Genomic DNA, 26078 nt, shown 5'->3' with positions numbered 1-26078 from the left:
AGAAGGATAAACTCGGAAGGGCAAGCTTGGAAATAAAACGTACAAAATGTCAACAGGACCAGGGATTCCCAGCCAGTCTCCCATGCCGGTACTGGCCCGGCCTCAAGCTGCTGCGATCTGACAAGGGCATGCATATTCAGCTTAGAATGGCCATTGACGGAAGTGTGCCATCTCTGACGTTCTTTTCAAGAAGGATAAACTCGGAAGGGCAAGCTTGGAAAAAAAACGTACAAAATGTCAACACGACCAGGGATTCCCAGCCAGTCTCCCATGCCAGTACTGGCCCAGCCTCAAGCTGCTTAGCGGCTGCAATCTGACAAGGGCATGCATATTCAGCTTAGAATGGCCATTGACGGAAGTGTGCCATCTCTGACGTTCTTTTCAAGAAGGATAAACTCGGAAGGGCAAGCTTGGAAATAAAACGTACAAAATGTCAACAGGACCAGGGATTCCCAGCCAGTCTCCCATGCCGGTACTGGCCCGGCCTCAAGCTGCTTAGCGGCTGCAATCTGACGAGGGAAGGAAATTTCAGCTTAGAATGGCCGTTGACAGAAGCGTGCCATCTCTGACGTTTTTTTCAAGAAGGATAAACTCGGAAGGGCAAGCTTGGAAATAAAACATACAAAATGTTAACAGGACCAGGGATTCCCAGCCAGTCTCCCATGCCGGTACTGGCCCGGCCTCAAGCTGCTTAGCAGCTGCAATCTGACAAGGGCATGCATATTCAGCTTAGAATGGCCATTGACAGGAGTGTGCCCTCTCTGACGTTCTTTTCAAGAAGGATAAACTCGGAAGGGCAAGCTTGGAAATAAAACGTACAAAATGTCAACAGGACCAGGGATTCCCAGCCAGTCTCCCATGCCGGTACTGGCCCGGCCTCAAGCTGCTGCGATCTGACGAGGGCATGCATATTCAGCTTAGAATGGCCGTTGACGGAAGCGTGCCATCTCTGACGTTCTTTTCAAGAAGGATAAACTCGGAAGGGCAAGCTTGGAAAAAAAACGTACAAAATGTCAACAGGACCAGGGAATCCCAGCCAGTCTCCCATGCCGGCACTGGCCCGGCCTCAAGCTGCTTAGCAGCTGCGATCTGACGAGGGCATGCATATTCAGCTTAGAATGGCCGTTGACGGAAGCGTGCCATCTCTGACGTTTTTTTCAAGAAGGATAAACTCGGAAGGGCAAGCTTGGAAAAAAAACGTACAAAATGTCAACAGGACCAGGGATTCCCAGCCAGTCTCCCATGCCGGTACTGGCCCAGCCTCAAGCTGCTTAGCGGCTGCGATCTGACGAGGGCATGCATATTCAGCTTAGAATGGCCGTTGACGGAAGCGTGCCATCTCTGACGTTTTTTTCAAGAAGGATAAACTCGGAAGGGCAAGCTTGGAAATAAAACGTACAAAATGTCAACAGGACCAGGGATTCCCAGCCAGTCTCCCATGCCGGTACTGGCCCGGCCTCAAGCTGCTGCGATCTGACGAGGGCATGCATATTCAGCTTAGAATGGCCGTTGACGGAAGCGTGCCATCTCTGACGTTCTTTTCAAGAAGGATAAACTCGGAAGGGCAAGCTTGGAAAAAAAACATTCAAAATGTCAACAGGACCAGGGATTCCCAGCCAGTCTCCCATGCCGGTACTGGCCCGGCCTCAAGCTGCTTAGCGGCTGCGATCTGACGAGGGAATGCATATTCAGCTTAGAATGGCCGTTGACAGAAGCGTGCCATCTCTGACGTTCTTTTCAAGAAGGATAAACTCGGAAGGGCAAGCTTGGAAATAAAACGTACAAAATGTCAACAGGACCAGGGATTCCCAGCCAGTCTCCCATGCCGGTACTGGCCCGGCCTCAAGCTGCTTAGCGGCTGCGATCTGACGAGGGCATGCATATTCAGCTTAGAATGGCCGTTGACGGAAGCGTGCCATCTCTGACGTTTTTTTCAAGAAGAATAAACTCGGAAGGGCAAGCTTGGAAAAAAACGTACAAAATGTCAACAGGACCAGGGATTCCCAGCCAGTCTCCCATGCCAGTACTGCCCCGGCCTCAAGCTGCTTAGCGGCTGCGATCTGACGAGGGAAGGCATATTCAGCTTAGAATGGCCGTTGACGGAAGCGTGCCATCTCTGACGTTTTTTTCAAGAAGGATAAACTCGGTAGGGCAAGCTTGGAAAAAAAACGTACAAAATGTCAACAGGACCAGGGATTCCCAGCCAGTCTTCCATGCCGGTACTGGCCCGCCCTCAGGCTGCTTAGCAGCTGCGATCTGACGAGGGCATGCATATTTAGCTTAGAATGGCCATTGACGGAAGTGTGCAATCTCTGACGTTCTTTTCAAGAAGGATAAACTCGGAAGGGCAAGCTTGGAAATAAAACGTACAAAATGTCAACAGGACCAGGGATTCCCAGCCAGTCTCCCATGCCGGTACTGGCCCGGCCTCAAGCTGCTGCGATCTGACAAGGGCATGCATATTCAGCTTAGAATGGCCATTGACGGAAGTGTGCCATCTCTGACGTTCTTTTCAAGAAGGATAAACTCGGAAGGGCAAGCTTGGAAAAAAAACGTACAAAATGTCAACACGACCAGGGATTCCCAGCCAGTCTCCCATGCCAGTACTGGCCCAGCCTCAAGCTGCTTAGCGGCTGCAATCTGACAAGGGCATGCATATTCAGCTTAGAATGGCCATTGACGGAAGTGTGCCATCTCTGACGTTCTTTTCAAGAAGGATAAACTCGGAAGGGCAAGCTTGGAAATAAAACGTACAAAATGTCAACAGGACCAGGGATTCCCAGCCAGTCTCCCATGCCGGTACTGGCCCGGCCTCAAGCTGCTTAGCGGCTGCAATCTGACGAGGGCATGCATTTTCAGCTTAGAATGGCCGTTGACAGAAGCGTGCCATCTCTGACGTTTTTTTCAAGAAGGATAAACTCGGAAGGGCAAGCTTGGAAATAAAACATACAAAATGTTAACAGGACCAGGGATTCCCAGCCAGTCTCCCATGCCGGTACTGGCCCGGCCTCAAGCTGCTTAGCAGCTGCAATCTGACAAGGGCATGCATATTCAGCTTAGAATGGCCGTTGACAGGAGCGTGCCCTCTCTGACGTTCTTTTCAAGAAGGATAAACTCGGAAGGGCAAGCTTGGAAATAAAACGTACAAAATGTCAACAGGACCAGGGATTCCCAGCCAGTCTCCCATGCCGGTACTGGCCCGGCCTCAAGCTGCTGCGATGTGACGAGGGCATGCATATTCAGCTTAGAATGGCCGTTGACGGAAGCGTGCCATCTCTGACGTTCTTTTCAAGAAGGATAAACTCGGAAGGGCAAGCTTGGAAAAAAAACGTACAAAATGTCAACAGGACCAGGGATTCCCAGCCAGTCTCCCATGCCGGTACTGGCCCGGCCTCAAGCTGCTTAGCGGCTGCGATCTGACGAGGGCATGCATATTCAGCTTAGAATGGCCGTTGACGGAAGTGTGCCATCTCTGACGTTCTTTTCAAGAAGGATAAACTCGGAAGGGCAAGCTTGGAAATAAAACGTACAAAATGTCAACAGGACCAGGGATTCCCAGCCAGTCTCCCATGCTGGTACTGGCCCGGCCTCAAGCTGCTTAGCGGCTGCGATCTGACGAGGGCATGCATATTCATCTTAGAATGGCCGTTGACGGAAGCGTGCCATCTCTGACGTTCTTTTCAAGAAGGATAAACTCGGAAGGGCAAGCTTGGAAAAAAAATGTACAAAATGTCAACAGGACCAGGGATTCCCAGCCAGTCTCCTATGCCGGTACTGGCCCGGCTTCAAGCTGCTTAGCGGCTGCGATGTGACGAGGGAATGCATATTCAGCTTAGAATGGCCGTTGACGGACGCGTGCCATCTCTGACGTTCTTTTCAAGAAGGATAAACTCGGAAGGGCAAGCTTGGAAAAAAAACATACAAAATGTCAACAGGACCAGGGATTCCCAGCCAGTCTCCCATGCCGGTACTGGCCCGGCCTCAAGCTGCTTAGCGGCTGCGATCTGACGAGGGCATGCATATTCAGCTTAGAATGGCCGTTGACGGAAGCGTGCCATCTCTGACGTTCTTTTCAAGAAGGATAAACTCGGAAGGGCAAGCATGGAAATAAAACGTACAAAATGTCAACAGGACCAGGGATTCCCAGCCAGTCTCCCATGCCGGTACTGGCCCGGCCTCAAGCTGCTTAGCGGCTGCGATCTGACGAGGGCATGCATATTCAGCTTAGAATGGCCGTTGACGGAAGCGTGTCATCTCTGACGTTCTTTTCAAGAAGGATAAACTCGGAAGGGCAAGCTTGGAAAAAAAATGTACAAAATGTCAACAGGACCAGGGATTCCCAGCCAGTCTCCTATGCCGGTACTGGCCCGGCCTCAAGCTGCTTAGCGGCTGCGATGTGACGAGGGAATGCATATTCAGCTTAGAATGGCCGTTGACGGACGCGTGCCATCTCTGACGTTCTTTTCAAGAAGGATAAACTCGGAAGGGCAAGCTTGGAAAAAAAACGTACAAAATGTCAACAGGACCAGGGATTCCCAGCCAGTCTCCCATGCCGGTACTGGCCCGGCCTCAAGCTGCTTAGTGGCTGCGATCTGACGAGGGCAGGCATATTCAGCTTAGAATGGCCGTTGACAGAAGCGTGCCATCTCTGACGTTTTTTTCAAGAAGGATAAACTCGGAAGGGCAAGCTTGGAAAAAAAACGTACAAAATGTCAACAGGACCAGGGATTCCCAGCCAGTCTCCCATGCCGGTACTGGCCCGGCCTCCGGCTGCTTAGCGGCTGCGATCTGATGAGGGCATGCATATTCAGCTTAGAAGGGCCATTGACGGAAGTGTGCCATCTCTGACGTTCTTTTCAAGAAGGATAAACTCGGAAGGGCAAGCTTGGAAATAAAACGTACAAAATGTCAACAGGACCAGGGATTCCCAGCCAGTCTCCCATGCCGGTACTGGCCCGGCCTCAAGCTGCTTAGCAGCTGCGATCTGACGAGGGCATGCATATTCAGCTTAGAATGGCCGTTGACGGAAGTGTGCCATCTCTGACGTTTTTTTCAAGAAGGATAAACTCGGAAGGGCAAGCTTGGAAATAAAACGTACAAAATGTTAACAGGACCAGGGATTCCCAGCCAGTCTCCCATGCCGGTACTGGCCCGGCCTCAGGCTGCTTAGCAGCTGCGATCTGACGAGGGCATGCATATTTAGCTTAGAATGGCCATTGACGGAAGTGTGCAATCTCTGACGTTCTTTTCAAGAAGGATAAACTCGGAAGGGCAAGCTTGGAAATAAAACGTACAAAATGTCAACAGGACCAGGGATTCCCAGCCAGTCTCCCATGCCGGTACTGGCCCGGCCTCAAGCTGCTTAGCGGCTGCGATCTGACGAGGGCATGCATATTCAGCTTAGAATGGCCGTTGACGGAAGCGTGCCATCTCTGACGTTCTTTTCAAGAAGGATAAACTCGGAAGGGCAAGCTTGGAAATAAAACGTACAAAATGTCAACAGGACCAGGGATTCCCAGCCAGTCTCCCATGCTGGTACTGGCCCAGCCTCAAGCTGCTTAGCGGCTGCGATCTGACGAGGGCATGCATATTCATCTTAGAATGGCCGTTGACGGAAGCGTGCCATCTCTGACGTTCTTTTCAAGAAGGATAAACTCGGAAGGGCAAGCTTGGAAAAAAAATGTACAAAATGTCAACAGGACCAGGGATTCCCAGCCAGTCTCCTATGCCGGTACTGGCCCGGCTTCAAGCTGCTTAGCGGCTGCGATGTGACGAGGGAATGCATATTCAGCTTAGAATGGCCGTTGACGGACGCGTGCCATCTCTGACGTTCTTTTCAAGAAGGATAAACTCGGAAGGGCAAGCTTGGAAAAAAAACGTACAAAATGTCAACAGGACCAGGGATTCCCAGCCAGTCTCCCATGCCGGTACTGGCCCGGCCTCAAGCTGCTTAGTGGCTGCGATCTGACGAGGGCAGGCATATTCAGCTTAGAATGGCCGTTGACAGAAGCGTGCCATCTCTGACGTTTTTTTCAAGAAGGATAAACTCGGAAGGGCAAGCTTGGAAAAAAAACGTACAAAATGTCAACAGGACCAGGGATTCCCAGCCAGTCTCCCATGCCGGTACTGGCCCGGCCTCTGGCTGCTTAGCGGCTGCGATCTGATGAGGGCATGCATATTCAGCTTAGAAGGGCCATTGACGGAAGTGTGCCATCTCTGACGTTCTTTTCAAGAAGGATAAACTCGGAAGGGCAAGCTTGGAAATAAAACGTACAAAATGTCAACAGGACCAGGGATTCCCAGCCAGTCTCCCATGCTGGTACTGGCCCGGCCTCAAGCTGCTGCGATCTGACGAGGGCATGCATATTCAGCTTAGAATGGCCGTTGACGGAAGCGTGCCATCTCTGACGTTCTTTTCAAGAAGGATAAACTCGGAAGGGCAAGCTTGGAAAAAAAACGTACAAAATGTCAACAGGACCAGGGAATCCCAGCCAGTCTCCCATGCCGGCACTGGCCCGGCCTCAAGCTGCTTAGCAGCTGCGATCTGACGAGGGCATGCATATTCAGCTTAGAATGGCCGTTGACGGAAGCGTGCCATCTCTGACGTTTTTTTCAAGAAGGATAAACTCGGAAGGGCAAGCTTGGAAAAAAAACGTACAAAATGTCAACAGGACCAGGGATTCCCAGCCAGTCTCCCATGCCGGTACTGGCCCAGCCTCAAGCTGCTTAGCGGCTGCGATCTGACGAGGGCATGCATATTCAGCTTAGAATGGCCGTTGACGGAAGCGTGCCATCTCTGACGTTTTTTTCAAGAAGGATAAACTCGGAAGGGCAAGCTTGGAAATAAAACGTACAAAATGTCAACAGGACCAGGGATTCCCAGCCAGTCTCCCATGCCGGTACTGGCCCGGCCTCAAGCTGCTGCGATCTGACGAGGGCATGCATATTCAGCTTAGAATGGCCGTTGACGGAAGCGTGCCATCTCTGACGTTCTTTTCAAGAAGGATAAACTCGGAAGGGCAAGCTTGGAAAAAAAACATTCAAAATGTCAACAGGACCAGGGATTCCCAGCCAGTCTCCCATGCCGGTACTGGCCCGGCCTCAAGCTGCTTAGCGGCTGCGATCTGACGAGGGAATGCATATTCAGCTTAGAATGGCCGTTGACAGAAGCGTGCCATCTCTGACGTTCTTTTCAAGAAGGATAAACTCGGAAGGGCAAGCTTGGAAATAAAACGTACAAAATGTCAACAGGACCAGGGATTCCCAGCCAGTCTCCCATGCCGGTACTGGCCCGGCCTCAAGCTGCTTAGCGGCTGCGATCTGACGAGGGCATGCATATTCAGCTTAGAATGGCCGTTGACGGAAGCGTGCCATCTCTGACGTTTTTTTCAAGAAGAATAAACTCGGAAGGGCAAGCTTGGAAAAAAACGTACAAAATGTCAACAGGACCAGGGATTCCCAGCCAGTCTCCCATGCCAGTACTGCCCCGGCCTCAAGCTGCTTAGCGGCTGCGATCTGACGAGGGCAGGCATATTCAGCTTAGAATGGCCGTTGACGGAAGCGTGCCATCTCTGACGTTTTTTTCAAGAAGGATAAACTCGGTAGGGCAAGCTTGGAAAAAAAACGTACAAAATGTCAACAGGACCAGGGATTCCCAGCCAGTCTTCCATGCCGGTACTGGCCCGGCCTCAGGCTGCTTAGCAGCTGCGATCTGACGAGGGCATGCATATTTAGCTTAGAATGGCCATTGACGGAAGTGTGCAATCTCTGACGTTCTTTTCAAGAAGGATAAACTCGGAAGGGCAAGCTTGGAAATAAAACGTACAAAATGTCAACAGGACCAGGGATTCCCAGCCAGTCTCCCATGCCGGTACTGGCCCGGCCTCAAGCTGCTGCGATCTGACAAGGGCATGCATATTCAGCTTAGAATGGCCATTGACGGAAGTGTGCCATCTCTGACGTTCTTTTCAAGAAGGATAAACTCGGAAGGGCAAGCTTGGAAAAAAAACGTACAAAATGTCAACACGACCAGGGATTCCCAGCCAGTCTCCCATGCCAGTACTGGCCCAGCCTCAAGCTGCTTAGCGGCTGCAATCTGACAAGGGCATGCATATTCAGCTTAGAATGGCCATTGACGGAAGTGTGCCATCTCTGACGTTCTTTTCAAGAAGGATAAACTCGGAAGGGCAAGCTTGGAAATAAAACGTACAAAATGTCAACAGGACCAGGGATTCCCAGCCAGTCTCCCATGCCGGTACTGGCCCGGCCTCAAGCTGCTTAGCGGCTGCAATCTGACGAGGGCATGCATATTCAGCTTAGAATGGCCGTTGACAGAAGCGTGCCATCTCTGACGTTTTTTTCAAGAAGGATAAACTCGGAAGGGCAAGCTTGGAAATAAAACATACAAAATGTTAACAGGACCAGGGATTCCCAGCCAGTCTCCCATGCCGGTACTGGCCCGGCCTCAAGCTGCTTAGCAGCTGCAATCTGACAAGGGCATGCATATTCAGCTTAGAATGGCCGTTGACAGGAGCGTGCCCTCTCTGACGTTCTTTTCAAGAAGGATAAACTCGGAAGGGCAAGCTTGGAAATAAAACGTACAAAATGTCAACAGGACCAGGGATTCCCAGCCAGTCTCCCATGCCGGTACTGGCCCGGCCTCAAGCTGCTGCGATGTGACGAGGGCATGCATATTCAGCTTAGAATGGCCGTTGACGGAAGCGTGCCATCTCTGACGTTCTTTTCAAGAAGGATAAACTCGGAAGGGCAAGCTTGGAAAAAAAACGTACAAAATGTCAACAGGACCAGGGATTCCCAGCCAGTCTCCCATGCAGGTACTGGCCCGGCCTCAAGCTGCTTAGCGGCTGCGATCTGACGAGGGCATGCATATTCAGCTTAGAATGGCCGTTGACGGAAGCGTGCCATCTCTGACGTTCTTTTCAAGAAGGATAAACTCGGAAGGGCAAGCTTGGAAATAAAACGTACAAAATGTCAACAGGACCAGGGATTCCCAGCCAGTCTCCCATGCTGGTACTGGCCCGCCCTCAAGCTGCTTAGCGGCTGCGATCTGACGAGGGCATGCATATTCATCTTAGAATGGCCGTTGACGGAAGCGTGCCATCTCTGACGTTCTTTTCAAGAAGGATAAACTCGGAAGGGCAAGCTTGGAAAAAAAATGTACAAAATGTCAACAGGACCAGGGATTCCCAGCCAGTCTCCTATGCCGGTACTGGCCCGGCTTCAAGCTGCTTAGCGGCTGCGATGTGACGAGGGAATGCATATTCAGCTTAGAATGGCCGTTGACGGACGCGTGCCATCTCTGACGTTCTTTTCAAGAAGGATAAACTCGGAAGGGCAAGCTTGGAAAAAAAACATACAAAATGTCAACAGGACCAGGGATTCCCAGCCAGTCTCCCATGCCGGTACTGGCCCGGCCTCAAGCTGCTTAGCGGCTGCGATCTGACGAGGGCATGCATATTCAGCTTAGAATGGCCGTTGACGGAAGCGTGCCATCTCTGACGTTCTTTTCAAGAAGGATAAACTCGGAAGGGCAAGCATGGAAATAAAACGTACAAAATGTCAACAGGACCAGGGATTCCCAGCCAGTCTCCCATGCCGGTACTGGCCCGGCCTCAAGCTGCTTAGCGGCTGCGATCTGACGAGGGCATGCATATTCAGCTTAGAATGGCCGTTGACGGAAGCGTGTCATCTCTGACGTTCTTTTCAAGAAGGATAAACTCGGAAGGGCAAGCTTGGAAAAAAAATGTACAAAATGTCAACAGGACCAGGGATTCCCAGCCAGTCTCCTATGCCGGTACTGGCCCGGCCTCAAGCTGCTTAGCGGCTGCGATGTGACGAGGGAATGCATATTCAGCTTAGAATGGCCGTTGACGGACGCGTGCCATCTCTGACGTTCTTTTCAAGAAGGATAAACTCGGAAGGGCAAGCTTGGAAAAAAAACGTACAAAATGTCAACAGGACCAGGGATTCCCAGCCAGTCTCCCATGCCGGTACTGGCCCGGCCTCAAGCTGCTTAGTGGCTGCGATCTGACGAGGGCAGGCATATTCAGCTTAGAATGGCCGTTGACGGAAGCGTGCCATCTCTGACGTTTTTTTCAAGAAGGATAAACTCGGTAGGGCAAGCTTGGAAAAAAAACGTACAAAATGTCAACAGGACCAGGGATTCCCAGCCAGTCTTCCATGCCGGTACTGGCCCGGCCTCAGGCTGCTTAGCAGCTGCGATCTGACGAGGGCATGCATATTTAGCTTAGAATGGCCATTGACGGAAGTGTGCAATCTCTGACGTTCTTTTCAAGAAGGATAAACTCGGAAGGGCAAGCTTGGAAATAAAACGTACAAAATGTCAACAGGACCAGGGATTCCCAGCCAGTCTCCCATGCCGGTACTGGCCCGGCCTCAAGCTGCTGCGATCTGACAAGGGCATGCATATTCAGCTTAGAATGGCCATTGACGGAAGTGTGCCATCTCTGACGTTCTTTTCAAGAAGGATAAACTCGGAAGGGCAAGCTTGGAAAAAAAACGTACAAAATGTCAACACGACCAGGGATTCCCAGCCAGTCTCCCATGCCAGTACTGGCCCAGCCTCAAGCTGCTTAGCGGCTGCAATCTGACAAGGGCATGCATATTCAGCTTAGAATGGCCATTGACGGAAGTGTGCCATCTCTGACGTTCTTTTCAAGAAGGATAAACTCGGAAGGGCAAGCTTGGAAATAAAACGTACAAAATGTCAACAGGACCAGGGATTCCCAGCCAGTCTCCCATGCCGGTACTGGCCCGGCCTCAAGCTGCTTAGCGGCTGCAATCTGACGAGGGCATGCATATTCAGCTTAGAATGGCCGTTGACAGAAGCGTGCCATCTCTGACGTTTTTTTCAAGAAGGATAAACTCGGAAGGGCAAGCTTGGAAATAAAACATACAAAATGTTAACAGGACCAGGGATTCCCAGCCAGTCTCCCATGCCGGTACTGGCCCGGCCTCAAGCTGCTTAGCAGCTGCAATCTGACAAGGGCATGCATATTCAGCTTAGAATGGCCGTTGACAGGAGCGTGCCCTCTCTGACGTTCTTTTCAAGAAGGATAAACTCGGAAGGGCAAGCTTGGAAATAAAACGTACAAAATGTCAACAGGACCAGGGATTCCCAGCCAGTCTCCCATGCCGGTACTGGCCCGGCCTCAAGCTGCTGCGATGTGACGAGGGCATGCATATTCAGCTTAGAATGGCCGTTGACGGAAGCGTGCCATCTCTGACGTTCTTTTCAAGAAGGATAAACTCGGAAGGGCAAGCTTGGAAAAAAAACGTACAAAATGTCAACAGGACCAGGGATTCCCAGCCAGTCTCCCATGCCGGTACTGGCCCGGCCTCAAGCTGCTTAGCGGCTGCGATCTGACGAGGGCATGCATATTCAGCTTAGAATGGCCGTTGACGGAAGCGTGCCATCTCTGACGTTCTTTTCAAGAAGGATAAACTCGGAAGGGCAAGCTTGGAAATAAAACGTACAAAATGTCAACAGGACCAGGGATTCCCAGCCAGTCTCCCATGCTGGTACTGGCCCGGCCTCAAGCTGCTTAGCGGCTGCGATCTGACGAGGGCATGCATATTCATCTTAGAATGGCCGTTGACGGAAGCGTGCCATCTCTGACGTTCTTTTCAAGAAGGATAAACTCGGAAGGGCAAGCTTGGAAAAAAAATGTACAAAATGTCAACAGGACCAGGGATTCCAAGCCAGTCTCCTATGCCGGTACTGGCCCGGCTTCAAGCTGCTTAGCGGCTGCGATGTGACGAGGGAATGCATATTCAGCTTAGAATGGCCGTTGACGGAAGCGTGCCATCTCTGACGTTCTTTTCAAGAAGGATAAACTCGGAAGGGCAAGCTTGGAAAAAAAACATACAAAATGTCAACAGGACCAGGGATTCCCAGCCAGTCTCCCATGCCGGTACTGGCCCGGCCTCAAGCTGCTTAGCGGCTGCGATCTGACGAGGGCATGCATATTCAGCTTAGAATGGCCGTTGACGGAAGCGTGCCATCTCTGACGTTCTTTTCAAGAAGGATAAACTCGGAAGGGCAAGCATGGAAATAAAACGTACAAAATGTCAACAGGACCAGGGATTCCCAGCCAGTCTCCCATGCCGGTACTGGCCCGGCCTCAAGCTGCTTAGCGGCTGCGATCTGACGAGGGCATGCATATTCAGCTTAGAATGGCCGTTGACGGAAGCGTGTCATCTCTGACGTTCTTTTCAAGAAGGATAAACTCGGAAGGGCAAGCTTGGAAAAAAAATGTACAAAATGTCAACAGGACCAGGGATTCCCAGCCAGTCTCCTATGCCGGTACTGGCCCGGCCTCAAGCTGCTTAGCGGCTGCGATGTGACGAGGGAATGCATATTCAGCTTAGAATGGCCGTTGACGGACGCGTGCCATCTCTGACGTTCTTTTCAAGAAGGATAAACTCGGAAGGGCAAGCTTGGAAAAAAAACGTACAAAATGTCAACAGGACCAGGGATTCCCAGCCAGTCTCCCATGCCGGTACTGGCCCGGCCTCAAGCTGCTTAGTGGCTGCGATCTGACGAGGGCAGGCATATTCAGCTTAGAATGGCCGTTGACAGAAGCGTGCCATCTCTGACGTTTTTTTCAAGAAGGATAAACTCGGAAGGGCAAGCTTGGAAAAAAAACGTACAAAATGTCAACAGGACCAGGGATTCCCAGCCAGTCTCCCATGCCGGTACTGGCCCGGCCTCCGGCTGCTTAGCGGCTGCGATCTGATGAGGGCATGCATATTCAGCTTAGAAGGGCCATTGACGGAAGTGTGCCATCTCTGACGTTCTTTTCAAGAAGGATAAACTCGGAAGGGCAAGCTTGGAAATAAAACGTACAAAATGTCAACAGGACCAGGGATTCCCAGCCAGTCTCCCATGCCGGTACTGGCCCGGCCTCAAGCTGCTTAGCAGCTGCGATCTGACGAGGGCATGCATATTCAGCTTAGAATGGCCGTTGACGGAAGTGTGCCATCTCTGACGTTTTTTTCAAGAAGGATAAACTCGGAAGGGCAAGCTTGGAAATAAAACGTACAAAATGTTAACAGGACCAGGGATTCCCAGCCAGTCTCCCATGCCGGTACTGGCCCGGCCTCAGGCTGCTTAGCAGCTGCGATCTGACGAGGGCATGCATATTTAGCTTAGAATGGCCATTGACGGAAGTGTGCAATCTCTGACGTTCTTTTCAAGAAGGATAAACTCGGAAGGGCAAGCTTGGAAATAAAACGTACAAAATGTCAACAGGACCAGGGATTCCCAGCCAGTCTCCCATGCCGGTACTGGCCCGGCCTCAAGCTGCTTAGCGGCTGCGATCTGACGAGGGCATGCATATTCAGCTTAGAATGGCCGTTGACGGAAGCGTGCCATCTCTGACGTTCTTTTCAAGAAGGATAAACTCGGAAGGGCAAGCTTGGAAATAAAACGTACAAAATGTCAACAGGACCAGGGATTCCCAGCCAGTCTCCCATGCTGGTACTGGCCCAGCCTCAAGCTGCTTAGCGGCTGCGATCTGACGAGGGCATGCATATTCATCTTAGAATGGCCGTTGACGGAAGCGTGCCATCTCTGACGTTCTTTTCAAGAAGGATAAACTCGGAAGGGCAAGCTTGGAAAAAAAATGTACAAAATGTCAACAGGACCAGGGATTCCCAGCCAGTCTCCTATGCCGGTACTGGCCCGGCTTCAAGCTGCTTAGCGGCTGCGATGTGACGAGGGAATGCATATTCAGCTTAGAATGGCCGTTGACGGACGCGTGCCATCTCTGACGTTCTTTTCAAGAAGGATAAACTCGGAAGGGCAAGCTTGGAAAAAAAACGTACAAAATGTCAACAGGACCAGGGATTCCCAGCCAGTCTCCCATGCCGGTACTGGCCCGGCCTCAAGCTGCTTAGTGGCTGCGATCTGACGAGGGCAGGCATATTCAGCTTAGAATGGCCGTTGACAGAAGCGTGCCATCTCTGACGTTTTTTTCAAGAAGGATAAACTCGGAAGGGCAAGCTTGGAAAAAAAACGTACAAAATGTCAACAGGACCAGGGATTCCCAGCCAGTCTCCCATGCCGGTACTGGCCCGGCCTCTGGCTGCTTAGCGGCTGCGATCTGATGAGGGCATGCATATTCAGCTTAGAAGGGCCATTGACGGAAGTGTGCCATCTCTGACGTTCTTTTCAAGAAGGATAAACTCGGAAGGGCAAGCTTGGAAATAAAACGTACAAAATGTCAACAGGACCAGGGATTCCCAGCCAGTCTCCCATGCTGGTACTGGCCCGGCCTCAAGCTGCTGCGATCTGACGAGGGCATGCATATTCAGCTTAGAATGGCCGTTGACGGAAGCGTGCCATCTCTGACGTTCTTTTCAAGAAGGATAAACTCGGAAGGGCAAGCTTGGAAAAAAAATGTACAAAATGTCAACAGGACCAGGGAATCCCAGCCAGTCTCCCATGCCGGCACTGGCCCGGCCTCAAGCTGCTTAGCAGCTGCGATCTGACGAGGGCATGCATATTCAGCTTAGAATGGCCGTTGACGGAAGCGTGCCATCTCTGACGTTTTTTTCAAGAAGGATAAACTCGGAAGGGCAAGCTTGGAAAAAAAACGTACAAAATGTCAACAGGACCAGGGATTCCCAGCCAGTCTCCCATGCCGGTACTGGCCCAGCCTCAAGCTGCTTAGCGGCTGCGATCTGACGAGGGCATGCATATTCAGCTTAGAATGGCCGTTGACGGAAACGTGCCATCTCTGACGTTTTTTTCAAGAAGGATAAACTCGGAAGGGCAAGCTTGGAAATAAAACGTACAAAATGTCAACAGGACCAGGGATTCCCAGCCAGTCTCCCATGCCGGTACTGGCCCGGCCTCAAGCTACTGCGATCTGACGAGGGCATGCATATTCAGCTTAGAATGGCCGTTGACGGAAGTGTGCCATCTCTGACGTTCTTTTCAAGAAGGATAAACTCGGAAGGGCAAGCTTGGAAAAAAAACATTCAAAATGTCAACAGGACCAGGGATTCCCAGCCAGTCTCCCATGCCGGTACTGGCCCGGCCTCAAGCTGCTTAGCGGCTGCGATCTGACGAGGGAATGCATATTCAGCTTAGAATGGCCGTTGACAGAAGCGTGCCATCTCTGACGTTCTTTTCAAGAAGGATAAACTCGGAAGGGCAAGCTTGGAAATAAAACGTACAAAATGTCAACAGGACCAGGGATTCCCAGCCAGTCTCCCATGCCGGTACTGGCCCGGCCTCAAGCTGCTTAGCGGCTGCGATCTGACGAGGGCATGCATATTCAGCTTAGAATGGCCGTTGACGGAAGCGTGCCATCTCTGACGTTTTTTTCAAGAAGAATAAACTCGGAAGGGCAAGCTTGGAAAAAAACGTACAAAATGTCAACAGGACCAGGGATTCCCAGCCAGTCTCCCATGCCAGTACTGCCCCGGCCTCAAGCTGCTTAGCGGCTGCGATCTGACGAGGGCAGGCATATTCAGCTTAGAATGGCCGTTGACGGAAGCGTGCCATCTCTGACGTTTTTTTCAAGAAGGATAAACTCGGTAGGGCAAGCTTGGAAAAAAAACGTACAAAATGTCAACAGGACCAGGGATTCCCAGCCAGTCTTCCATGCCGGTACTGGCCCGGCCTCAGGCTGCTTAGCAGCTGCGATCTGACGAGGGCATGCATATTTAGCTTAGAATGGCCATTGACGGAAGTGTGCAATCTCTGACGTTCTTTTCAAGAAGGATAAACTCGGAAGGGCAAGCTTGGAAATAAAACGTACAAAATGTCAACAGGACCAGGGATTCCCAGCCAGTCTCCCATGCCGGTACTGGCCCGGCCTCAAGCTGCTGCGATCTGACAAGGGCATGCATATTCAGCTTAGAATGGCCATTGACGGAAGTGTGCCATCTCTGACGTTCTTTTCAAGAAGGATAAACTCGGAAGGGCAAGCTTGGAAAAAAAACGTACAAAATGTCAACACGACCAGGGATTCCCAGCCAGTCTCCCATGCCAGTACTGGCCCAGCCTCAAGCTGCTTAGCGGCTGCAATCTGACAAGGGCATGCATATTCAGCTTAGAATGGCCATTGACGGAAGTGTGCCATCTCTGACGTTCTTTTCAAGAAGGATAAACTCGGAAGGGCAAGCTTGGAAATAAAACGTACAAAATGTCAACAGGACCAGGGATTCCCAGCCAGTCTCCCATGCCGGTACTGGCCCGGCCTCAAGCTGCTTAGCGGCTGCAATCTGACGAGGGCATGCATATTCAGCTTAGAATGGCCGTTGACAGAAGCGTGCCATCTCTGACGTTTTTTTCAAGAAGGATAAACTCGGAAGGGCAAGCTTGGAAATAAAACATACAAAATGTTAACAGGACCAGGGATTCCCAGCCAGTCTCCCATGCCGGTACTGGCCCGGCCTCAAGCTGCTTAGCAGCTGCAATCTGACAAGGGCATGCATATTCAGCTTAGAATGGCCGTTGACAGGAGCGTGCCCTCTCTGACGTTCTTTTCAAGAAGGATAAACTCGGAAGGGCAAGCTTGGAAATAAAACGTACAAAATGTCAACAGGACCAGGGATTCCCAGCCAGTCTCCCATGCCGGTACTGGCCCGGCCTCAAGCTGCTGCGATGTGACGAGGGCATGCATATTCAGCTTAGAATGGCCGTTGACGGAAGCGTGCCATCTCTGACGTTCTTTTCAAGAAGGATAAACTCGGAAGGGCAAGCTTGGAAAAAAAACGTACAAAATGTCAACAGGACCAGGGATTCCCAGCCAGTCTCCCATGCCGGTACTGGCCCGGCCTCAAGCTGCTTAGCGGCTGCGATCTGACGAGGGCATGCATATTCAGCTTAGAATGGCCGTTGACGGAAGCGTGCCATCTCTGACGTTCTTTTCAAGAAGGATAAACTCGGAAGGGCAAGCTTGGAAATAAAACGTACAAAATGTCAACAGGACCAGGGATTCCCAGCCAGTCTCCCATGCTGGTACTGGCCCGGCCTCAAGCTGCTTAGCGGCTGCGATCTGACGAGGGCATGCATATTCATCTTAGAATGGCCGTTGACGGAAGCGTGCCATCTCTGACGTTCTTTTCAAGAAGGATAAACTCGGAAGGGCAAGCTTGGAAAAAAAATGTACAAAATGTCAACAGGACCAGGGATTCCCAGCCAGTCTCCTATGCCGGTACTGGCCCGGCTTCAAGCTGCTTAGCGGCTGCGATGTGACGAGGGAATGCATATTCAGCTTAGAATGGCCGTTGACGGACGCGTGCCATCTCTGACGTTCTTTTCAAGAAGGATAAACTCGGAAGGGCAAGCTTGGAAAAAAAACATACAAAATGTCAACAGGACCAGGGATTCCCAGCCAGTCTCCCATGCCGGTACTGGCCCGGCCTCAAGCTGCTTAGCGGCTGCGATCTGACGAGGGCATGCATATTCAGCTTAGAATGGCCGTTGACGGAAGCGTGCCATCTCTGACGTTCTTTTCAAGAAGGATAAACTCGGAAGGGCAAGCATGGAAATAAAACGTACAAAATGTCAACAGGACCAGGGATTCCCAGCCAGTCTCCCATGCCGGTACTGGCCCGGCCTCAAGCTGCTTAGCGGCTGCGATCTGACGAGGGCATGCATATTCAGCTTAGAATGGCCGTTGACGGAAGCGTGTCATCTCTGACGTTCTTTTCAAGAAGGATAAACTCGGAAGGGCAAGCTTGGAAAAAAAATGTACAAAATGTCAACAGGACCAGGGATTCCCAGCCAGTCTCCTATGCCGGTACTGGCCCGGCCTCAAGCTGCTTAGCGGCTGCGATGTGACGAGGGAATGCATATTCAGCTTAGAATGGCCGTTGACGGACGCGTGCCATCTCTGACGTTCTTTTCAAGAAGGATAAACTCGGAAGGGCAAGCTTGGAAAAAAAACGTACAAAATGTCAACAGGACCAGGGATTCCCAGCCAGTCTCCCATGCCGGTACTGGCCCGGCCTCAAGCTGCTTAGTGGCTGCGATCTGACGAGGGCAGGCATATTCAGCTTAGAATGGCCGTTGACAGAAGCGTGCCATCTCTGACGTTTTTTTCAAGAAGGATAAACTCGGAAGGGCAAGCTTGGAAAAAAAACGTACAAAATGTCAACAGGACCAGGGATTCCCAGCCAGTCTCCCATGCCGGTACTGGCCCGGCCTCCGGCTGCTTAGCGGCTGCGATCTGATGAGGGCATGCATATTCAGCTTAGAAGGGCCATTGACGGAAGTGTGCCATCTCTGACGTTCTTTTCAAGAAGGATAAACTCGGAAGGGCAAGCTTGGAAATAAAACGTACAAAATGTCAACAGGACCAGGGATTCCCAGCCAGTCTCCCATGCCGGTACTGGCCCGGCCTCAAGCTGCTTAGCAGCTGCGATCTGACGAGGGCATGCATATTCAGCTTAGAATGGCCGTTGACGGAAGTGTGCCATCTCTGACGTTTTTTTCAAGAAGGATAAACTCGGAAGGGCAAGCTTGGAAATAAAACGTACAAAATGTTAACAGGACCAGGGATTCCCAGCCAGTCTCCCATGCCGGTACTGGCCCGGCCTCAGGCTGCTTAGCAGCTGCGATCTGACGAGGGCATGCATATTTAGCTTAGAATGGCCATTGACGGAAGTGTGCAATCTCTGACGTTCTTTTCAAGAAGGATAAACTCGGAAGGGCAAGCTTGGAAATAAAACGTACAAAATGTCAACAGGACCAGGGATTCCCAGCCAGTCTCCCATGCCGGTACTGGCCCGGCCTCAAGCTGCTTAGCGGCTGCGATCTGACGAGGGCATGCATATTCAGCTTAGAATGGCCGTTGACGGAAGCGTGCCATCTCTGACGTTCTTTTCAAGAAGGATAAACTCGGAAGGGCAAGCTTGGAAATAAAACGTACAAAATGTCAACAGGACCAGGGATTCCCAGCCAGTCTCCCATGCTGGTACTGGCCCAGCCTCAAGCTGCTTAGCGGCTGCGATCTGACGAGGGCATGCATATTCATCTTAGAATGGCCGTTGACGGAAGCGTGCCATCTCTGACGTTCTTTTCAAGAAGGATAAACTCGGAAGGGCAAGCTTGGAAAAAAAATGTACAAAATGTCAACAGGACCAGGGATTCCCAGCCAGTCTCCTATGCCGGTACTGGCCCGGCTTCAAGCTGCTTAGCGGCTGCGATGTGACGAGGGAATGCATATTCAGCTTAGAATGGCCGTTGACGGACGCGTGCCATCTCTGACGTTCTTTTCAAGAAGGATAAACTCGGAAGGGCAAGCTTGGAAAAAAAACGTACAAAATGTCAACAGGACCAGGGATTCCCAGCCAGTCTCCCATGCCGGTACTGGCCCGGCCTCAAGCTGCTTAGTGGCTGCGATCTGACGAGGGCAGGCATATTCAGCTTAGAATGGCCGTTGACAGAAGCGTGCCATCTCTGACGTTTTTTTCAAGAAGGATAAACTCGGAAGGGCAAGCTTGGAAAAAAAACGTACAAAATGTCAACAGGACCAGGGATTCCCAGCCAGTCTCCCATGCCGGTACTGGCCCGGCCTCTGGCTGCTTAGCGGCTGCGATCTGATGAGGGCATGCATATTCAGCTTAGAAGGGCCATTGACGGAAGTGTGCCATCTCTGACGTTCTTTTCAAGAAGGATAAACTCGGAAGGGCAAGCTTGGAAATAAAACGTACAAAATGTCAACAGGACCAGGGATTCCCAGCCAGTCTCCCATGCTGGTACTGGCCCGGCCTCAAGCTGCTGCGATCTGACGAGGGCATGCATATTCAGCTTAGAATGGCCGTTGACGGAAGCGTGCCATCTCTGACGTTCTTTTCAAGAAGGATAAACTCGGAAGGGCAAGCTTGGAAAAAAAACGTACAAAATGTCAACAGGACCAGGGAATCCCAGCCAGTCTCCCATGCCGGCACTGGCCCGGCCTCAAGCTGCTTAGCAGCTGCGATCTGACGAGGGCATGCATATTCAGCTTAGAATGGCCGTTGACGGAAGCGTGCCATCTCTGACGTTTTTTTCAAGAAGGATAAACTCGGAAGGGCAAGCTTGGAAAAAAAACGTACAAAATGTCAACAGGACCAGGGATTCCCAGCCAGTCTCCCATGCCGGTACTGGCCCAGCCTCAAGCTGCTTAGCGGCTGCGATCTGACGAGGGCATGCATATTCAGCTTAGAATGGCCGTTGACGGAAGCGTGTCATCTCTGACGTTCTTTTCAAGAAGGATAAACTCGGAAGGGCAAGCTTGGAAAAAAAATGTACAAAATGTCAACAGGACCAGGGATTCCCAGCCAGTCTCCTATGCCGGTACTGGCCCGGCCTCAAGCTGCTTAGCGGCTGCGATGTGACGAGGGAATGCATATTCAGCTTAGAATGGCCGTTGACGGACGCGTGCCATCTCTGACGTTCTTTTCAAGAAGGATAAACTCGGAAGGGCAAGCTTGGAAAAAAAACGTACAAAATGTCAACAGGACCAGGGATTCCCAGCCAGTCTCCCATGCCGGTACTGGCCCGGCCTCAAGCTGCTTAGTGGCTGCGATCTGACGAGGGCAGGCATATTCAGCTTAGAATGGCCGTTGACGGAAGCGTGCCATCTCTGACGTTTTTTTCAAGAAGGATAAACTCGGTAGGGCAAGCTTGGAAAAAAAACGTACAAAATGTCAACAGGACCAGGGATTCCCAGCCAGTCTTCCATGCCGGTACTGGCCCGGCCTCAGGCTGCTTAGCAGCTGCGATCTGACGAGGGCATGCATATTTAGCTTAGAATGGCCATTGACGGAAGTGTGCAATCTCTGACGTTCTTTTCAAGAAGGATAAACTCGGAAGGGCAAGCTTGGAAATAAAACGTACAAAATGTCAACAGGACCAGGGATTCCCAGCCAGTCTCCCATGCCGGTACTGGCCCGGCCTCAAGCTGCTGCGATCTGACAAGGGCATGCATATTCAGCTTAGAATGGCCATTGACGGAAGTGTGCCATCTCTGACGTTCTTTTCAAGAAGGATAAACTCGGAAGGGCAAGCTTGGAAAAAAAACGTACAAAATGTCAACACGACCAGGGATTCCCAGCCAGTCTCCCATGCCAGTACTGGCCCAGCCTCAAGCTGCTTAGCGGCTGCAATCTGACAAGGGCATGCATATTCAGCTTAGAATGGCCATTGACGGAAGTGTGCCATCTCTGACGTTCTTTTCAAGAAGGATAAACTCGGAAGGGCAAGCTTGGAAATAAAACGTACAAAATGTCAACGGGACCAGGGATTCCCAGCCAGTCTCCCATGCCGGTACTGGCCCGGCCTCAAGCTGCTTAGCGGCTGCGATCTGACGAGGGCATGCATATTCAGCTTAGAATGGCCGTTGACGGAAGTGTGCCATCTCTGACGTTTTTTTCAAGAAGGATAAACTCGGAAGGGCAAGCTTGGAAATAAAACGTACAAAATGTTAACAGGACCAGGGATTCCCAGCCAGTCTCCCATGCCGGTACTGGCCCGGCCTCAGGCTGCTTAGCAGCTGCGATCTGACGAGGGCATGCATATTTAGCTTAGAATGGCCATTGACGGAAGTGTGCAATCTCTGACGTTCTTTTCAAGAAGGATAAACTCGGAAGGGCAAGCTTGGAAATAAAACGTACAAAATGTCAACAGGACCAGGGATTCCCAGCCAGTCTCCCATGCCGGTACTGGCCCGGCCTCAAGCTGCTTAGCGGCTGCGATCTGACGAGGGCATGCATATTCAGCTTAGAATGGCCGTTGACGGAAGCGTGCCATCTCTGACGTTCTTTTCAAGAAGGATAAACTCGGAAGGGCAAGCTTGGAAATAAAACGTACAAAATGTCAACAGGACCAGGGATTCCCAGCCAGTCTCCCATGCTGGTACTGGCCCAGCCTCAAGCTGCTTAGCGGCTGCGATCTGACGAGGGCATGCATATTCATCTTAGAATGGCCGTTGACGGAAGCGTGCCATCTCTGACGTTCTTTTCAAGAAGGATAAACTCGGAAGGGCAAGCTTGGAAAAAAAATGTACAAAATGTCAACAGGACCAGGGATTCCCAGCCAGTCTCCTATGCCGGTACTGGCCCGGCTTCAAGCTGCTTAGCGGCTGCGATGTGACGAGGGAATGCATATTCAGCTTAGAATGGCCGTTGACGGACGCGTGCCATCTCTGACGTTCTTTTCAAGAAGGATAAACTCGGAAGGGCAAGCTTGGAAAAAAAACGTACAAAATGTCAACAGGACCAGGGATTCCCAGCCAGTCTCCCATGCCGGTACTGGCCCGGCCTCAAGCTGCTTAGTGGCTGCGATCTGACGAGGGCAGGCATATTCAGCTTAGAATGGCCGTTGACAGAAGCGTGCCATCTCTGACGTTTTTTTCAAGAAGGATAAACTCGGAAGGGCAAGCTTGGAAAAAAAACGTACAAAATGTCAACAGGACCAGGGATTCCCAGCCAGTCTCCCATGCCGGTACTGGCCCGGCCTCTGGCTGCTTAGCGGCTGCGATCTGATGAGGGCATGCATATTCAGCTTAGAAGGGCCATTGACGGAAGTGTGCCATCTCTGACATTCTTTTCAAGAAGGATAAACTCGGAAGGGCAAGCTTGGAAATAAAACGTACAAAATGTCAACAGGACCAGGGATTCCCAGCCAGTCTCCCATGCTGGTACTGGCCCGGCCTCAAGCTGCTGCGATCTGACGAGGGCATGCATATTCAGCTTAGAATGGCCGTTGACGGAAGCGTGCCATCTCTGACGTTCTTTTCAAGAAGGATAAACTCGGAAGGGCAAGCTTGGAAAAAAAACGTACAAAATGTCAACAGGACCAGGGAATCCCAGCCAGTCTCCCATGCCGGCACTGGCCCGGCCTCAAGCTGCTTAGCAGCTGCGATCTGACGAGGGCATGCATATTCAGCTTAGAATGGCCGTTGACGGAAGCGTGCCATCTCTGACGTTTTTTTCAAGAAGGATAAACTCGGAAGGGCAAGCTTGGAAAAAAAACGTACAAAATGTCAACAGGACCAGGGATTCCCAGCCAGTCTCCCATGCCGGTACTGGCCCAGCCTCAAGCTGCTTAGCGGCTGCGATCTGACGAGGGCATGCATATTCAGCTTAGAATGGCCGTTGACGGAAGCGTGTCATCTCTGACGTTCTTTTCAAGAAGGATAAACTCGGAAGGGCAAGCTTGGAAAAAAAATGTACAAAATGTCAACAGGACCAGGGATTCCCAGCCAGTCTCCTATGCCGGTACTGGCCCGGCCTCAAGCTGCTTAGCGGCTGCGATGTGACGAGGGAATGCATATTCAGCTTAGAATGGCCGTTGACGGACGCGTGCCATCTCTGACGTTCTTTTCAAGAAGGATAAACTCGGAAGGGCAAGCTTGGAAAAAAAACGTACAAAATGTCAACAGGACCAGGGATTCCCAGCCAGTCTCCCATGCCGGTACTGGCCCGGCCTCAAGCTGCTTAGTGGCTGCGATCTGACGAGGGCAGGCATATTCAGCTTAGAATGGCCGTTGACGGAAGCGTGCCATCTCTGACGTTTTTTTCAAGAAGGATAAACTCGGTAGGGCAAGCTTGGAAAAAAAACGTACAAAATGTCAACAGGACCAGGGATTCCCAGCCAGTCTTCCATGCCGGTACTGGCCCGGCCTCAGGCTGCTTAGCAGCTGCGATCTGACGAGGGCATGCATATTTAGCTTAGAATGGCCATTGACGGAAGTGTGCAATCTCTGACGTTCTTTTCAAGAAGGATAAACTCGGAAGGGCAAGCTTGGAAATAAAACGTACAAAATGTCAACAGGACCAGGGATTCCCAGCCAGTCTCCCATGCCGGTACTGGCCCGGCCTCAAGCTGCTGCGATCTGACAAGGGCATGCATATTCAGCTTAGAATGGCCATTGACGGAAGTGTGCCATCTCTGACGTTCTTTTCAAGAAGGATAAACTCGGAAGGGCAAGCTTGGAAAAAAAACGTACAAAATGTCAACACGACCAGGGATTCCCAGCCAGTCTCCCATGCCAGTACTGGCCCAGCCTCAAGCTGCTTAGCGGCTGCAATCTGACAAGGGCATGCATATTCAGCTTAGAATGGCCATTGACGGAAGTGTGCCATCTCTGACGTTCTTTTCAAGAAGGATAAACTCGGAAGGGCAAGCTTGGAAATAAAACGTACAAAATGTCAACAGGACCAGGGATTCCCAGCCAGTCTCCCATGCCGGTACTGGCCCGGCCTCAAGCTGCTTAGCGGCTGCAATCTGACGAGGGCATGCATATTCAGCTTAGAATGGCCGTTGACAGAAGCGTGCCATCTCTGACGTTTTTTTCAAGAAGGATAAACTCGGAAGGGCAAGCTTGGAAATAAAACATACAAAATGTTAACAGGACCAGGGATTCCCAGCCAGTCTCCCATGCCGGTACTGGCCCGGCCTCAAGCTGCTTAGCAGCTGCAATCTGACAAGGGCATGCATATTCAGCTTAGAATGGCCGTTGACAGGAGCGTGCCCTCTCTGACGTTCTTTTCAAGAAGGATAAACTCGGAAGGGCAAGCTTGGAAATAAAACGTACAAAATGTCAACAGGACCAGGGATTCCCAGCCAGTCTCCCATGCCGGTACTGGCCCGGCCTCAAGCTGCTGCGATGTGACGAGGGCATGCATATTCAGCTTAGAATGGCCGTTGACGGAAGCGTGCCATCTCTGACGTTCTTTTCAAGAAGGATAAACTCGGAAGGGCAAGCTTGGAAAAAAAACGTACAAAATGTCAACAGGACCAGGGATTCCCAGCCAGTCTCCCATGCCGGTACTGGCCCGGCCTCAAGCTGCTTAGCGGCTGCGATCTGACGAGGGCATGCATATTCAGCTTAGAATGGCCGTTGACGGAAGCGTGCCATCTCTGACGTTCTTTTCAAGAAGGATAAACTCGGAAGGGCAAGCTTGGAAATAAAACGTACAAAATGTCAACAGGACCAGGGATTCCCAGCCAGTCTCCCATGCTGGTACTGGCCCGGCCTCAAGCTGCTTAGCGGCTGCGATCTGACGAGGGCATGCATATTCATCTTAGAATGGCCGTTGACGGAAGCGTGCCATCTCTGACGTTCTTTTCAAGAAGGATAAACTCGGAAGGGCAAGCTTGGAAAAAAAATGTACAAAATGTCAACAGGACCAGGGATTCCCAGCCAGTCTCCTATGCCGGTACTGGCCCGGCTTCAAGCTGCTTAGCGGCTGCGATGTGACGAGGGAATGCATATTCAGCTTAGAATGGCCGTTGACGGACGCGTGCCATCTCTGACGTTCTTTTCAAGAAGGATAAACTCGGAAGGGCAAGCTTGGAAAAAAAACATACAAAATGTCAACAGGACCAGGGATTCCCAGCCAGTCTCCCATGCCGGTACTGGCCCGGCCTCAAGCTGCTTAGCGGCTGCGATCTGACGAGGGCATGCATATTCAGCTTAGAATGGCCGTTGACGGAAGCGTGCCATCTCTGACGTTCTTTTCAAGAAGGATAAACTCGGAAGGGCAAGCATGGAAATAAAACGTACAAAATGTCAACAGGACCAGGGATTCCCAGCCAGTCTCCCATGCCGGTACTGGCCCGGCCTCAAGCTGCTTAGCGGCTGCGATCTGACGAGGGCATGCATATTCAGCTTAGAATGGCCGTTGACGGAAGCGTGTCATCTCTGACGTTCTTTTCAAGAAGGATAAACTCGGAAGGGCAAGCTTGGAAAAAAAATGTACAAAATGTCAACAGGACCAGGGATTCCCAGCCAGTCTCCTATGCCGGTACTGGCCCGGCCTCAAGCTGCTTAGCGGCTGCGATGTGACGAGGGAATGCATATTCAGCTTAGAATGGCCGTTGACGGACGCGTGCCATCTCTGACGTTCTTTTCAAGAAGGATAAACTCGGAAGGGCAAGCTTGGAAAAAAAACGTACAAAATGTCAACAGGACCAGGGATTCCCAGCCAGTCTCCCATGTCGGTACTGGCCCGGCCTCAAGCTGCTTAGTGGCTGCGATCTGACGAGGGCAGGCATATTCAGCTTAGAATGGCCGTTGACAGAAGCG

At 51.3% G+C, this 26078-nt stretch overlaps 18 pseudogenes; all 18 read right to left on the bottom strand.

Annotated features, from left to right (window-relative positions):
• Window positions 1–15229: 15229 nt before the first annotated feature.
• On the bottom strand, window positions 15230–15348 carry LOC141052661 (5S ribosomal RNA; annotated as a pseudogene).
• Window positions 15349–15424: 76 nt separating this feature from the next.
• On the bottom strand, window positions 15425–15543 carry LOC141057325 (5S ribosomal RNA; annotated as a pseudogene).
• Window positions 15544–16780: 1237 nt separating this feature from the next.
• LOC141052656 (5S ribosomal RNA) lies at window positions 16781–16899 on the bottom strand (annotated as a pseudogene).
• A 469-nt stretch (window positions 16900–17368) lies between these two features.
• LOC141052653 (5S ribosomal RNA) lies at window positions 17369–17487 on the bottom strand (annotated as a pseudogene).
• A 77-nt stretch (window positions 17488–17564) lies between these two features.
• On the bottom strand, window positions 17565–17683 carry LOC141052650 (5S ribosomal RNA; annotated as a pseudogene).
• A 273-nt stretch (window positions 17684–17956) lies between these two features.
• LOC141057009 (5S ribosomal RNA) lies at window positions 17957–18075 on the bottom strand (annotated as a pseudogene).
• Window positions 18076–18348: 273 nt separating this feature from the next.
• Window positions 18349–18467, bottom strand: LOC141055706 (5S ribosomal RNA; annotated as a pseudogene).
• A 273-nt stretch (window positions 18468–18740) lies between these two features.
• LOC141052645 (5S ribosomal RNA) lies at window positions 18741–18859 on the bottom strand (annotated as a pseudogene).
• A 469-nt stretch (window positions 18860–19328) lies between these two features.
• Window positions 19329–19447, bottom strand: LOC141057002 (5S ribosomal RNA; annotated as a pseudogene).
• A 1049-nt stretch (window positions 19448–20496) lies between these two features.
• Window positions 20497–20615, bottom strand: LOC141056994 (5S ribosomal RNA; annotated as a pseudogene).
• Window positions 20616–21272: 657 nt separating this feature from the next.
• Window positions 21273–21391, bottom strand: LOC141059249 (5S ribosomal RNA; annotated as a pseudogene).
• A 273-nt stretch (window positions 21392–21664) lies between these two features.
• On the bottom strand, window positions 21665–21783 carry LOC141052641 (5S ribosomal RNA; annotated as a pseudogene).
• Window positions 21784–22252: 469 nt separating this feature from the next.
• LOC141056986 (5S ribosomal RNA) lies at window positions 22253–22371 on the bottom strand (annotated as a pseudogene).
• Window positions 22372–23420: 1049 nt separating this feature from the next.
• On the bottom strand, window positions 23421–23539 carry LOC141056980 (5S ribosomal RNA; annotated as a pseudogene).
• A 1237-nt stretch (window positions 23540–24776) lies between these two features.
• On the bottom strand, window positions 24777–24895 carry LOC141052636 (5S ribosomal RNA; annotated as a pseudogene).
• Window positions 24896–25364: 469 nt separating this feature from the next.
• LOC141052631 (5S ribosomal RNA) lies at window positions 25365–25483 on the bottom strand (annotated as a pseudogene).
• Window positions 25484–25560: 77 nt separating this feature from the next.
• On the bottom strand, window positions 25561–25679 carry LOC141052627 (5S ribosomal RNA; annotated as a pseudogene).
• A 273-nt stretch (window positions 25680–25952) lies between these two features.
• On the bottom strand, window positions 25953–26071 carry LOC141058407 (5S ribosomal RNA; annotated as a pseudogene).
• Window positions 26072–26078: the final 7 nt, after the last annotated feature.

Source organism: Dendrobates tinctorius, unplaced genomic scaffold (genome assembly GCF_039654945.1).
Source record: "Dendrobates tinctorius isolate UK_male_01 unplaced genomic scaffold, ASM3965494v1 ptg000011l, whole genome shotgun sequence".
NCBI classification, from domain to species: domain Eukaryota; kingdom Metazoa; phylum Chordata; class Amphibia; order Anura; family Dendrobatidae; genus Dendrobates; species Dendrobates tinctorius.
The sequence above is the reverse complement of the archived record's forward strand: the minus strand, read 5'-3'. Positions and strand labels throughout refer to the sequence as shown.